Below are 14,923 nucleotides of genomic sequence, written 5' to 3'. Positions count from 1 at the left end.
AGTTTCTATTTTTTCTGACAGAATAACTAACAAAAGAGTTCGATTACTTTCTAAAAGAAGTTGCTCAGTAGTTACAAGATCGGTTTGATAACTTTCTGAAAGAAGGTGCTCAACAACAAGCACAATTTTTGTGTGTGTATAGAATCAACCTATGAGATAAGTTTTTGAACAGCAAGCGCACTTACTTCTTGTCTATATTAAAATTCAAAATCTCTACCAAATAAGATGAACAAATCAAGAAAAGTTCAGCTTCAAACGCACAGAAAGCACATAACAAACGAAAAGCATAGAAGATGTATCCAAGGTGCTCTTTACCCTACGACACATCTAATAACCAAAAAGTCATAATAAGATAAAAATGGTGATCGAGCATAGCAACAACACGAGAGGCCATGCCACCGATGATCAGGAAGCAGCAACTTTAGCTGAAAGGTAATGTATGGCTAGCCTATCAACATGATAGATTTTAATCTACTAGTCGATAGTCATTTACAATTGCCATGGGATAACAATACCCTAATAGAAATTAGCTCACCTACCATTGGTAACCAACAGCTTCAATCTAAACACAAGCCATTACTTACCAACAGTAGAGATCTTAATCTACCTATCGAGATAAATGATTATAATAGCAATAGGGACTTGAATAGTTGTCCATTCGAACAAGTTCTAACAACAAAGCATCAAATTAAACATTTTCCACGAAGTAAATAAACCCACAGAGCTTTTTGGTAGCTCGAACCACAATTGACGAAATGAATCTTAGAGTTTGTTAAATGAAGTAAAAGTCATCGAACTACGCAAGAATCATCCATGCAACAATGCTATCCTTTATTCAAAGAGATAACAATAACACAACCAAAGGACCTCCCAAACACTCAACTAAAATGTAGAAGCTCACATACTAAACTTGAACTGCATCTCTCTTTGAAAATTGACAGTCTCTATTTACACTCAGATCAACCATTAGCTCAAACAAAAAGAAAGGCAAAGCAAGACCGACAACATATCCCTTGGCACTTACAGTAAATTGAGTGTATGGAAGACTTGACTGAAGGCTCAGAAATGAAAATAGATCAACATGCACGGCCAATATGTCAAACATGGATGCACCTGATAAATAAGCAGAGAAACGAACTACTATTTACGACTGCCACCAAAACAATAAGAAACCAAAAAAGCAAGGAACTAGACATCAAAGAAAACACAAATGGTAGAATAATCAATGCCCATTTCCAGCCTCAAAAATTTGCCCATAGATAAGCAATGATATAATAACCATCTTTAAGACTCGAAAAAGCTTACACATTCCCCAAAGTAAGAAAAAATGCCACCCAAATGGTTAGGCCTTGCCTTTGGCAGGCCAAAGCCACAACCAAAAATACTTGAATGCACTACATGCATTCTCCACCTCTTGTAGAACACCATCTGTCATAGTGCATGAGAACAACGAAATCAGAGAAAAAGGTATTCAATAGTTATAAATCTACTGTTGTGTGTTGCTGATTATCATTTGCATAGAATTTCTCCATGTCTGTCCCTACCACATCAAGTTCAAAGTCAATAAACAGAGTATCCATACAACCATGTATGATTTTGGCATAGTATGAAGCATGAAAATAAGAAATAGAAGTACAAAAGTAAGATGGAGTCAATTAAAAGAATAAGTCGACCTCTTTTAAAATTTGTGCTCGGAGTGTCCATGGAGTCAGTAGAGCATTCAAGGTGTGCCATCACAGTAAAAAATTCTATGCAAGGAGAGAATTAGCAAAACATAGAGCGAGAAGGATTGCATGCCCCCAATTCGACATGGACAACATTATATAGGAAAAACAAGTTGATGATCCATCATCCACACTGCAAAATGCATGGAGGCAATTTTAGCAGACCTGCTGGATGGTGCAAAAGTGTGGTCACCAATAAATACGCAAACCATGAAGGAAACTGCCCAAAAAGTAGCGCATAGCATAATCCCCATGCACAATACATGTGGTGCAACAAATCAATGGAAGCTCCAAAATGATGGCATGCAAAACTCGAGTGGACCAATAGAAAAATTACATGGAATTTTCAGTCTAAGAAATCAAAATTAAATTAATTTTAACTTCTACAAATACTGACATGAACTATAACCTATCCACCTAGGCCATGCCAAAAAATGCCGTGTGGAGTCTCTCCATCTTAGCGTTGGTTAGGTGGTGTGAACACCTCCATTTGGATGATTGGCTAGCCCCATAGGTTTTTCTTAGCTTAAGTTAGCACTCCCTTTATGTAGGTTTTACATGCACAAGAAAAGGGCAACTAGAGCCCTCTTTCGCACTCACCTATGCAATAGACTATATTTGAACCCAAAGCTTTAATACCACCATGATGTTGGAGCCAACTTTCACTATTAGTGGAGACCTCACCAACCCTTTCAACTTGGTTCTTTAGCTAGTGTAGCAAGTTGCCACTTGTTCCCTCAAGTCTCCTATCCTCTAGGTGACCTGAAGACTTAGATAATAGTGTTAATGGAATCATTTGAGATATGCTATTGGTTCAATTGAGTCGTTAGTGTAGCTATGACCTCTCCTTGAGCTACTAATGCTATTGATTCTTTCATGACTAAATGTTTATGGAGCATGATATTTCAAGTAGGCATTGAAGATTTCTACAAGGTACTTGGCAATTCGACATATATGTAAGTTTTGGCAATTAAAAGTATGGTGGGAGAAATTGACCACCTATTTTGGTGCACTGGTGGCTCCCATTCTTTGTGATAGGGACATGCCACCTAGGGTTCTTAGTTGGATAGGACATGGATTTAGAGATGTTGCTTTGTACAATTCATACAAGCTTTAACAAAAACAATAGATCAAATTTTGCACACATTATAATTTCAAAAATGCATCTTTGAACCCTCTAAACAATGTTATGAAAATTGCATACCATTTATTGATGTTTGCTTAATTTCTTCTTGAGACTTTGGTTATACCCATTTGAGATGTTTTGGTCTAAAGAAAGGTCCCTATGATATTGTGCCATTCTATTGTTGATTCGAAATGAATACTCACCTAGCAATGAGGTCTCCTCATTGTTGCTATCATCACTACTAGTCTTGCTTGACTCAACCTAGCTTTCCAAGCCTTTGTTAAGTGTGTTACCTAGCAATCCCAAACATCAACTACAATCAAGGAGGCTTGGTCCTCAATTAAACCATTTTCCTATGCTTTAGATAGCAATTTTTCTTGTTAGGAGAGGGATTCTTATTTAGGTTATAGTATTCTTTGATTGATGCATAGTATCAAGTTGTAGTTAGATTAGTGATGCATCATGCAATGCTTATATTCAATCGTTTGTTTATCTAGCATATCTTTTGTTTGTTGTGTAGTGTTTATCCAGCATTTATTTTGTTTGTAGTGTTGTAGTGAGTATGCTAAAAACAATATGGTTACTATATTATATGGTTTTATTATTCTCATCATCACTGTGTCTTGCACATTTCCTACAAGAAATAGTAGAGTGCGATAAAATGTTTGGCGCAAGTAGGCCCGTTGAAGTTAAGAACTATTTAGCCAAAACTACTTTGTATGTGGAGTTTTGACCATTTGTTGCTAGTTTTGTCTTCCTCTTGGATCAAACACCTCCATTTTGATTAAGAAGAAATGGTAAACTTCTTTGGAATTAAAGTTGAAATTTTTGAGTGTGAAATTTGAAGGATTGTCCATGGAGACTGCTTGAAAAAGAACATAAGTGGAAAACCATGTTGTACTTGAAATATTTTTAATGTATCCATGGATCATTATTGACTTTCTTTAAATGGTATTCTTTGTGAAAGTTGATTTGATATTGAATTTGGTTGTTATACAAGTTATTTGGAGTTGATTGTATGTAAATAAGTTGACATTGATCTATTGCATGGTCTCTTTCCCTCAAACGTCAATGCACTGCATCGTTTAGATTGGCCTATTAAACATATAATACATGTTGACTTTCTTGACATTGGCATTAATATTGGCTTCTTAAAAAGTTGAGGATATTTGTTGACTAATGTCCAAGCCCATCTTGTTGACTATTTCTTGATGATACATACTTCTTGCAAGTTGTCAAAACTGCTTTCATCTACATAGCATTCATTGTCATAGATTGATGTTAATTTGCCATAGTTATAAAAGTGCCATTACTAAATGAATGTCCAAAGATTGTCTAGCTAATTTGGATCATGCTAAAAAAATGGATTGTCATCCTTGTACATAAGGTATCATATTGACTACTTGATTTAATTGAACGAGAGACACATGATTTAAAGACTTTGTTGACTATAGTTTCACATCTATTATTGATTCTCTTTATCTCATAGATGTGATTGTGATTACTTGGAACTATTGAAGATTTGAAAATGTCCACATGTTGAAAGACTTTGACATTTTGTACTTCATATCCTCATCTCAATTCACTTGATTGATTGTTAGAGGAATGTTATGGAATTGGAATTCTCTTGCCACTTTGCTAATAGTTGGCTTGGCTTGAAGTTGAGCACTGAGGGCACATATATCTACATTTGGATCAACCATGTGATATATTGGAATGTTCAATTCTATTGCTTCAAAAGCTAATTGAGTTTTTTGAAGCATATATGAAAATACATGTGTCCAGAGAACTCTATCTCATTTGTTGACTTTCCACAATGTTCTTGTTGGTGATTATCACTATGGGGTATATATTTACTAATTGGCTTTGAAGGTTATACTTCTATAATTGTTAACTATCTTTCATGTACTTGATGAGTATGTGTTGAGTAATGTTCTTGATGAATATGTCTTGACTAAATTTGATCTTTTTCCTACTTGATGAATATGTCTTGACTAACATTCTTGAAATTTCTACAAACATTGTGAAGGTTTCCAAGACTAGAAAATGACTAGGAGGCTTGTGAATGTAGAAAGTGAGTTCTTTTACCTCTTTGGGTTTATATATGCATGGTTCTAGGCTTGCCCTCCTATCATCCTGTTAAGGTCAGTCCATGCTTGCCTCATCACCTCTTCTTCCTATTATTAGGCCCTCCCACTCAAGATCATAGCCAATCAAGGCAATAATTTTCTCGAAGATTGTGTCCAATCTTGGTGCCCCCCCTAAATAGGATTCTGCATGATCAACCCATTAATCTTTACTTGATGTGTTGTTCCTTTAGGTAGGCAGCATCCATTTGATCATGTGAGACTTCTTCAGTAAATTTTTCTTGAGTGAATTTCACCTATGGTGAAAGTAGCTTGATCTTTATACCATTGATTTGCTTCATTTCTTCATTAGCTTCTAGGTCTTCTAGAGTGATTATTCAATTGTTGAAGCACTTTTTAATTTGGTAGGCCCTATCCATGCTGTTATGTCAGACATAATCATGAAAGGACCACGACTTAGTTATGGGGGCGAGGCGGGAAGCATAGGGCTTGACAATGTTTCTTAATGTGTGTTGGAAGGCTATGGTATAGGGGGTATTCCTAGACCTAGGAATTAATTACAGGTGCATTTGGGATGCCCTTTAGAGGGGTCTAATGAAGGTTTCAGTATGGACACATGGCACAACATGAGAGATCCACATGGCAGACATTGGGCATGGGGGATAATTCCATAGAGGGCTCCAAAGGAGGAGGTCTCTAGAGATGAGAGAGGGGAGGTACATGAGGCACCTAGGAGGAGCTCTCAAAATTCATGGCTAGGCGGATTCATAGTTGGATAGCCCTCTTTGTATGCATTGTTACACATGCATGATGTTTTAGTCTTTGCTTCATTGTTCCCAATTGCGCACTGTGTAGTAGTATGAGGATGCCATATTTGAGTGCTCATTTCTTAGTGGCAGTAGTGCCACCTTTTATGCCTTCATTGGATTAAGCTTTGCATCTAATATATTCTTAGCTTGACTTTGCTTATCTAGACATTTCGTCTAGCCTCTTCTTGGCCATTCGATATGACTACACCAATATAGAATGCTAATTGGAATGGGTTATGCACCAAAATGCTGTTTGATAGGCCCCAACTATTGTTTGCAGCTTTGTGATCCTAATCATTTTGGTGCTCATTCAGTGTCTTGTGGAGGATTGTCTTCACAACCACGTTCATTGCTTCGCCTTGAACATTTGCATGTGATAGTATGTTGTTAATTCCTTTTCATCACATGGATGACCCAATTGATGACCCTTAGCCAGACAAAAATTCAATGAGACACGCAAATTGGTAGTTGACATTCTCACACAAGAATTGTGCTGTGTTGTGAGTTGTATCCCCAAGGGCTTTCGCTTCGGCCCTTTGGTGACATAATTAGCTGCCACCACATTGTACTTATTTATTGCTAGATGCATTTCCATGTTGAACGGACCACTGAAGTCAAAACCTGACTTTTAGAATGGATCCCATGAATAGATCAGTTGTAATGACTTTTGATCTTGGAAGGTTGGCCTCTCCATTCCTTGATCGCATTGTAGTTCTTGCAGTGCTTTGCGACATTGGTGTAGAGAATGCTCCACCATAATCCCACACTTGGGATCTTCTAAATTGTCAACGTGATGGAGAACCGACCATCAACAACCCATTGATGGGCTTCTTCCATGTCAATTGCTCTTTTCTGTAGAAAGATGCATCGTTGAAGGACCATGTTCCCCCCTTTTTTATACAAGTAGTAGCCTATAAGTCAGTACTTCCATGAATTTAGTGTGATACTTTATCGTTCATCCTTGCTAGCATCTTTGGGGCCTATCCTCATCATGATATATCAGATGATCTCTCGTGATTGTCTTCATTCACATCGACACCGCAAAGAAATTGGCACCGAGAAGACTACCAGCTGATCCCTTTGCCCAATTTCGTATCTTTGATGTAAGAGACAACTGGTCAGCCCCACAATGTGGTAAATTTACCTCATTCATGGATGATCTTAATTTTTTAATTCTTGGAGCAATAGCATTCACCAAATCAAATCATTAGGGGAGAAATGGGGTCTCAAAAGGGCCTCCAATTAGTGTTTCCTAATTTCAAGGGATTAGAGAGGGATTTGAGGTGTACCAATGAAAGTGCTAAAAGGTGTGGGGCAATGGTATGTTGAGGTGGAGGGTAGGCAAGCCTGTAGAGAGCCGCTATTGGTTGTTCCCCTTACGCTAGGGACCACCCAAACCATCCTGGGCCCCTAAACCCATGTTTGACCCTCCTCCTAGGTACGCCTCCCCCACATGAGCCCAAATCGGCTTTCAATGAGCTTGTGGGCCCTTTGTGTCAAAGTTTTATCCCTCCCTCTCTTTCTAGGGCCTCTGCCCCCACCAGTGTTCTGGTCTAGCCTACCATTCCCTCCATTTTTGAAATTTGAGGTTGCCATCCCTTGCATTTTCCCTCTTCCCCCTCTTTCTCTCCTCCCTCTTGCTTTGGCCTACTTGCTGCAGCTCCTCTCTCTCTCCCTCTCTTTTGCCCCCCCCTCTCTCTCTCTCTCTCTCTTCCATTTGCTGTGTACCTTCCCCCCCTCTCTCTTCTGTGCCTCTTTTGGTGTTGCTCTGTGCCTCTCCTTCTCCCTCTTTTGTGCCTCTATTGGAGCTGAATTGCCCTATGTAGGAGTCCCATTCTTGCTGTTGCAACCTCTATTGGAGCTGCATTACCTATGTAGGAGCCCACTGTAGGAGTCCCATTCTTGCTATTGCACCTGTGCAAGCATGGTGAGGAGCAAGGCTATAAGACCATGGTGAGGAGCAAGGCTACAAGTCCATGCAATGCTGTGGCCTCTTGTGTCTTCCACAACACCAAAAATGCATTGGATGAGTGGATCCCTTGCACCTACAGCTTGATGACTAGATAGTTTGATGAAAGGATCGACGAAAGGTCCACATAAGCTCCCCAAGAGCAAGAGAGGTGATATCTTGCATGAGTGGAAGGGCCACATCTTGAAGTTCAAGTTTGGGAAGAAACGATGGATCGCAAAAGTGCAACATGTCTACATTGTGCCATCAAATAATGAGAGTTAGGGTTTTTAAATTCTTTAAAATATAGGACCATCATTTTTTTACACCCCTTTTAATTACGTTTAGGGTTTCACTCTAGCCCTCGTCCCCTGACCTAACCCCTCCAACCCCCCTCGCCCTCCCCCCTCCCCCCCTCTCACCATTTCCCCCTTCCCTCCCCCCACCCTTGCTACCATTCCGCCCCATGCCCCCCCTACCCCACGCCCCTCCCTTCTCTTCTCCCTCCCTCACCCTGTCCCCACCTTCTTCAACACCCTTACCTCAGACAGACCATGGATTCCAAGAGTAAGTACACAAATACTTGTTGGAGACGTCCTTGAATGGTGCCATGAGTAAAGGAGTATAGATAAGGAGACGGTGTGGAGAAGCAGGCTTGAAGGAGCAACACGTAGGAAGGGGGAGGGTGAGGAGGAGGAGGAGGGATGGAGGAGGAAGGACCAACAGTTGAAGAGGAGGGATGGAGGGAGAGGACCAACAGGCACAGAGGAGGAGGGAAGGGGGGAGGACCAGCAGGTGTGGAGGGTGAGGAGGACTAGGCGTGGAGGAGGAGGGAGGAGCAAGAGGAGGAGCAGAGGCATGGAGGAGGAGGGAGGGGGAGGGGCGGAGGAGCAGGCGTGGAGAAGGGAGGGAGGGGAGGAGGAGGGAGGGGGAGGAGGGAGTGAGGAGGGGGAGGGGGAGGGGAAGGAAGGGAGGGGGGAGGGGGAGGGAGGGAGGAGAGAGGAGGGAGGGAATTTGAAATGTTGATGAAGTAGTTTGGTAACTCCTACAAACTTCTTGATGAATCGTTGATAGAAGGTGAGGAATCCCATGAACAAATGCACTTACTTCAAGTTAATTGGGCTCTTTCGTCTTCGGTATGGCATTTTGTATTTCTTGGTCATGTTACCTTCATTGGAGATCATGTACTGCAACAATACACCTGAGAATAGATAGAAAACACACTTCTATCAATTGAGGGAAATTTGGGTCTTCTTACATTTTTGGAACACCTTCTCCTCCAGGCATTCCAAGTGTGCTTTCTTTATGATGTAGATCGAGAAATTTTCTAGGAATATTGCAAGGAATTCGTTGATATACTCCTTGAAGGTTTCTATCATGAAGCCTTAAAATGTCACTGGTGCAAATGGCATCACTTTGCTTGAGTAAGCCTCTAATTTGGTGATGAACATCATCTTTTCTTAGTCTTCTTTGGCAAGTTTGATTTGATTGTATGTACTATATGCATCCGTGAATGAATACATCTTGTGGCATGCTACCTTATCTAGGAAGATGGTAGTGAGCAATAACAAGATTGGATCTTTAATGGTCTACTCATTTAGCTTCTTGTAGTCAGTACAGACTTGCAACTTGCCATTCTTCTTCAACATGATAACAGTTGGAAACAACTTACCACTTGGGTCAACTTTGTAGATGAACCCTACCTTAAGTAGTTGGTTGATCTAATGCCTTCACCAATTAGGTGTAGTTGGGGTTCATTCGATATCCTTGCTATCGAATGGGTTTGCATCTAAAATAATGGGGATTTGGTGTTGAATCAAGCTTTGTAAGGACGCCCCTTCAAGTCCATGAATTCTCAGTTGAATACCCTTTGTTCTCTTTTTAAAGCACTTTTTTTTTGTTGAAAAATACATTAGGAATCTCTTTGTAGATTTGGATCAACTGTGGTTCTTTACAAGACTCCACATTGATTTATTTGAGTGCTTGGCATGGTTTGTTTGCTGCCGCTAACTTAGCTAATTGTATTCGATAGATTGGACTTTTCTTTCTCCTTCTTTGTCTTTGGTGAAGCCTTTTAGACAAGCCATGTGTAGGTATTTGGGTTTTCTTGTTCTTTTTTTTGCTACATATAGTACATCGATTGTTGCAACCAGCACAACATTGAGAATGAACAACTTCTCCTTGATGTCTGAGGTATAACCTTCTTGCAACTATATACCTTCGGGCTTGTAGTCTTTCTACATTTGGGCTTGCATTCTTTCTTTATTCCGCTTTTACCTATCAATATTTGCACATCCTGGCCTTCTTGGGCTATTGGTGAGGGTCTCCCCTCACTAATCGTGAAGCACCTTGGCACCCTTAAGCTATTCCCTTCCTAACAACAATGGGAACTCTCTTTTGCTCTCCATCTTGAGAACAATGAACATGACTATGAAATAGGCTCCACTGATCTTGATGCAAACATCTTTTAGCACTCCCATGGGCATCTTCGGCCTCCTCTGATCCGTCATACGCTGATTCACCTTGGTAATGATTGAGCAAGTTGAGCTTAAGCAATATGTCTTCCTTTTGCTAAATTCGTGCTAGAGCCTCTGGAGGAATGTAGCCTCGCATGTCTCGAAGTTTCCATTGGGATATTGGCCGTACCATTCAATGCCTTTATTAGTGAAACTTGGGGGGAAGTAGACAAAGTTCCAGAATTTATTTTGTATCTTCAATCTCTTGCTCTGTCATCTCCTCAATGTCCCCTCAATGTGGGCTTGCTGGTGGGGTGTCTTCGTCCATTCCTTTATCACCGTTGTCACTCTCCATCTCTACTTACTCTTCTTAATTCGGTCTTCTTCCTTGTGATGCATAGGAGGATCTGCATCCTTGTTCTTATAAAAAACCACCCAAATTCATTGAAGGTGGGGTTCTTTGACTCTCTTGATAACTCCATTCTCCCTCTCTTTGCTTGACATTGATGTTGGCAAACTCATCAGGTTGATCACTCCCCTCAACCAAGGATTCATCTTCTTTAGTAATCACCCTGATCCTTCTTGTCTCAGCTTTGAGTCCAACGATCCACTCTTCTCTTTGTTCTTGGTATTCGAGTTGACATCTTGTTCTTGAATTTGTCGGCTTTGTCATTCACCACAAGTTGATTCGCTTGCACTCTACTGGCTTCTCTAGTGTAACAAACTTTGCACTCCCTAACAAGATCACCAAATGTTAATGCTGAATGGTTGTGGTTTGTCTGGTTTGTCAATTTTTCCCGTGGCCCTTTGCTCATCTACTTGTTCAGGGAAATTGTCTATTCTAGATGGCCAAAGGAGCATTGTCGTTGTCAAGAAAATAGGAATCGTAATTAAATAGCATGGGGGAAAGGGGGAATGAAGAACTTAGAGCGAAGCATAGTACTAAAAGGGAGAGAAAGAGGAAAGAATGTAATGATTAATTGCAAGTTTTCTTCTATTACGTAGCTAGTTTCAAATAAAACACCCCTTGGCTACACTCCATACACACGAATTGTTAGAAGGATCAGGTGCCATTACTTCGTATCTGTCCTAGTTGACAAAATCCTTTGTGCAGAGCCATCAACGGCATCCTTGGCCTAGTAGGTTGAATCATTCTTGGGTCCTAGGTTCCTCTACTCCTTGATTCTTGCACCCACCATGACCTCGTATTAGCCGAGTCCTTCGCAACTAGCTTTGTCACATAGCACCACCCACCCCAATGCTCTAGGCATTCTGAACACGATGTTGTCAGGGGGATCTAGTTCCTTCTTGCTTTGCCCCAAAACCTCACGTTGCTTGATCCATTTGCTCTTCAACAGGGAGCTCCATTTTGTGCACTTTGTCCTCCGGTCTAACGAGCTCTCCTTCAGCCGTAGTTGAATCCCCAAAATGTTAGTTCTAGGGTTTAACACAGTCAACCATATTTTTTTTCCTTCTTGCCAAGCCATACTGAATGGCAATTAGACTTGCTACAAAATACACCCAAAACTCTACAAAATCTAGTCAGTAAAGGGCCTAAAAACATGTCCATCACAACTAACGTTGAAATGGTGTCATTGGCAAACATTTGCATGCCTAAAGGAACTAAAGGCTCTCAATGTTCCCCACTCTATTAAACTTTGACAATACTCAACAAGGTCTCCATTACCAAGGCAAAGAGCATGGGTTCCAAGGGAATGTTTGGCCTAATTGATCTTCTAAAGTTAAGATGGACAATGATGGCACCATTCACCCTTAGGGGGGTTCACTATGTAGAAACCCTGTGCAATGACTCAAGGGGTACTTGACTAAAATCCCTAATCTTTAAATCTTAAGACTTTAGAACAACCGCTTTTCTAAATTTAAATTTTTATGGAAATTTTCCAAACCCCCTTTTAAAATCCTATGAATAAACGTTGTAGAGTTTAGAAGTCTTTTTGTTGCTTAAAACCCCCTTCTATCAAACTCAAATGTTCTATTTGTGTATAAATGAGTGAAAACCCCAAGCATTTGCCATTACTGTATGGTTGCATTAGAAAAAGAGAAGCTTTGATGCTCTTAGTAATAGTAAAGTAGAACCCTGCTCCATTTATAATATAAAGTCCCGTTTGTTTAAGTCAACATTCAATATAATCTAGTAGATTGAGTGAAAGGAGGCACAATCTAAAGCTAGTGTCAAGTTTAAAACATACTCATGAGGCAGTGTCAAGTTTTAAACATACTCAAAGATATCTCAACTTTGTACAAACCCATGTTGTTCAAATCCTAGCAGCTTGGGTACATCCATTGATACATAAAGCCATGCCTTTTCAAGTAGCTTATAGCTATAGCTAATCATTGTAAGGGGACACCAATCATCCGCTATTATATATCAACCTTCTTTGTAATGACCTTGATTAATCCTTAGTTTACATCTTATGACAATGTACTAGTCATGCATACCTAATTGACCACATTTATAAAATCCTCCTATTAGATTCCAAACTCCTTGTAGAATTCTATGGGAGGCCCTTTTGGCCCTGCAATATTCTTATAATCTAGATCAAACAACCTCCTTACCAATGAGAGGCTTTCCAAGCATACGAGAGATGGCATTAGATATCCTACCCTTTCATAAGACTTAGCAAGAGATCATAGCTTTCAAGCCATTGTTTTTATAGTAAGAAGTAATACATGCCATTCAAAAAGGTAGAGGTAGTAGTCTCCTTCCCAAGCTTTCACAAAAAAATTAAAAATTGAGGCAGAGAGATAACTAATCCGAAATCTCTCATACCCTTACTCATGAGGTGGGAGATAAAATCAATCCCAAACCCTCATTTCAGATCACTTGAAAAAAAAACCAAAAACCCTGCTCAAGCTACGAAGGGAAACCTGCTTTTTAGCGAAATGTGCTCTTGCCAAAAGCTTGACTTGAGGGAGTTGACTGATTACTCAAATAGTCGAGCCTGCTTGCAAGGAGAAAAGGGAAGGGCAAACCAAATGTGAAAGAGAATGGGACATCACGAACAAAGCTAGGCGCATATGAAATGCTATCCGAAATCTTTTCTAGACATTTGGCATTGTCTATCCAAGTAAAAAAAGATGCCTCGCCTACATGTTTTCTTTACTCACCAATCAAAAGAAGGCCTTAGTGGGACAATTAATAACTTGAAGGCACTTAACCCTAGTTCTTGCTCTAAGAGCATTTGCATGCTGCAACGCCAATTATCTTAAGGCATCGTTAACTTCATGCAACAACGTAGCAAGAATAGGATCATCCTTCAACCCATCCAAAAGTGCTAATTGGCAGTGCAGAGCTTTACACTCCCAATCCAAAAGAGCCAATTGGGATTGCAAATGTTTGCATTCAAGTTCCTACATTTTTGTGCTTGCATCCTGGCAAGCAAAGTTACAAATTTGATAACACCCTACACATTAACATGCCTTCTTTTTCTTGGGTGTTGAACTTCACTTGTAGTAGGCCTCCTACTCAGAAACCTTCGTGGAAACTTGGCTGGACTTGGTGAGAGACATTTGTTTGGAAGCCACATTGGCCAAGCAATGCAAATTTTGACCTGAACAAGGGAGCCACTTAAAGACAAATAATTGCAAATATTGTTGCTAAGGAAGCATTTTTAAAAAACTTGACAATATCTATCCATCTATATTATGTATATTCACAATATTCATTGATGTAACCATTCTTTCCTTGGTTTGTTTGATTTGGGGTGTTGTCAATCGAGTTGGTCATGCTCTTTTTTTCTTTTAATGGTGCCATTTTGCAAACCATTATTTGTGGCATATTGCATGTTGCATGAGATGATATTCCAAATACTTTACATCTTTGTCACACATTGTCATGTTGCTCTTTAGTGGTTGAATCGTAGTTCCAATTGCTTCAATTTGGTTTAAAAACGACCTTTGGAAAATAGGATAAATTTGATCAAGTTTGGTCCAAACCATGAGGTCCTTTAACCCTTGTGTTAAGGACCTTAGCCTTAAGCCATAGCTTAAAGATGAGTCTTAAGAGCCTTAAACAAATAGAGATTTGTCCAAATAGAGTAACTAACCATGTTTACTCAAGCTCACAAGTGTTGGTTAAGTTGACTTGAGGTATGACTAACCAAGCTTATGATTAAACTATGGTTGACTAAATACGATTAATGTGCTAGGTGAACTTCCTAACATGGCGAATTGATGCCATATGTTGACATTGAGGTCAACTAATGTGGATTTCCATGAGTCTTTGATGTCATATCACCTTAGTTGACTAGTTGACATGGCATTTTGCCACTTGTATCTTGATGTCTAAATCAATGTTAACTTTCCTATCGAGAGAGTTCATGAATCTCACGCAATTTAACGAATTGCTGATTCTCATGCGATCCCCAACATTCATGCCAATCACGATTTCGGTAGAATTTCATGAAAATCCCTCTCATAAGAGTGACCTCTTTCATCTCGATGCACTTATCTCAAGGCATTGTACTCATGACTCTCAAATCGGATGTCTCAAGTTTTGCCCTTACAACATTGTATCTTCCCTTAGCTGCTAGACCTCCACATCGTTGCAATGACAATTGCTTTGGGTGTAGGACTTTGCATCGTGCTATGTCTATAGCTGTTACTAGTCTCTACCAAGGCCATTGCTTGTTACCCTTTGTGTGCTTCTAGGAGCCCACATTTTTGAACCCCTTTACTAATGAGCTCTAAGCTCAAGCAAACATATCGCTGCCTCGAACTAATAAAGCAAGGATGCTCTCAAACCTTTTTACA

This window comes from Dipteris shenzhenensis, chromosome 21 (genome assembly GCF_047967505.1).
Source record: "Dipteris shenzhenensis isolate YYH24624 ecotype China chromosome 21, Dip_SZ_1.0, whole genome shotgun sequence".
Taxonomy (NCBI): Eukaryota; Viridiplantae; Streptophyta; class Polypodiopsida; order Gleicheniales; family Dipteridaceae; genus Dipteris; species Dipteris shenzhenensis.
The sequence above is the reverse complement of the archived record's forward strand: the minus strand, read 5'-3'. Positions refer to the sequence as shown.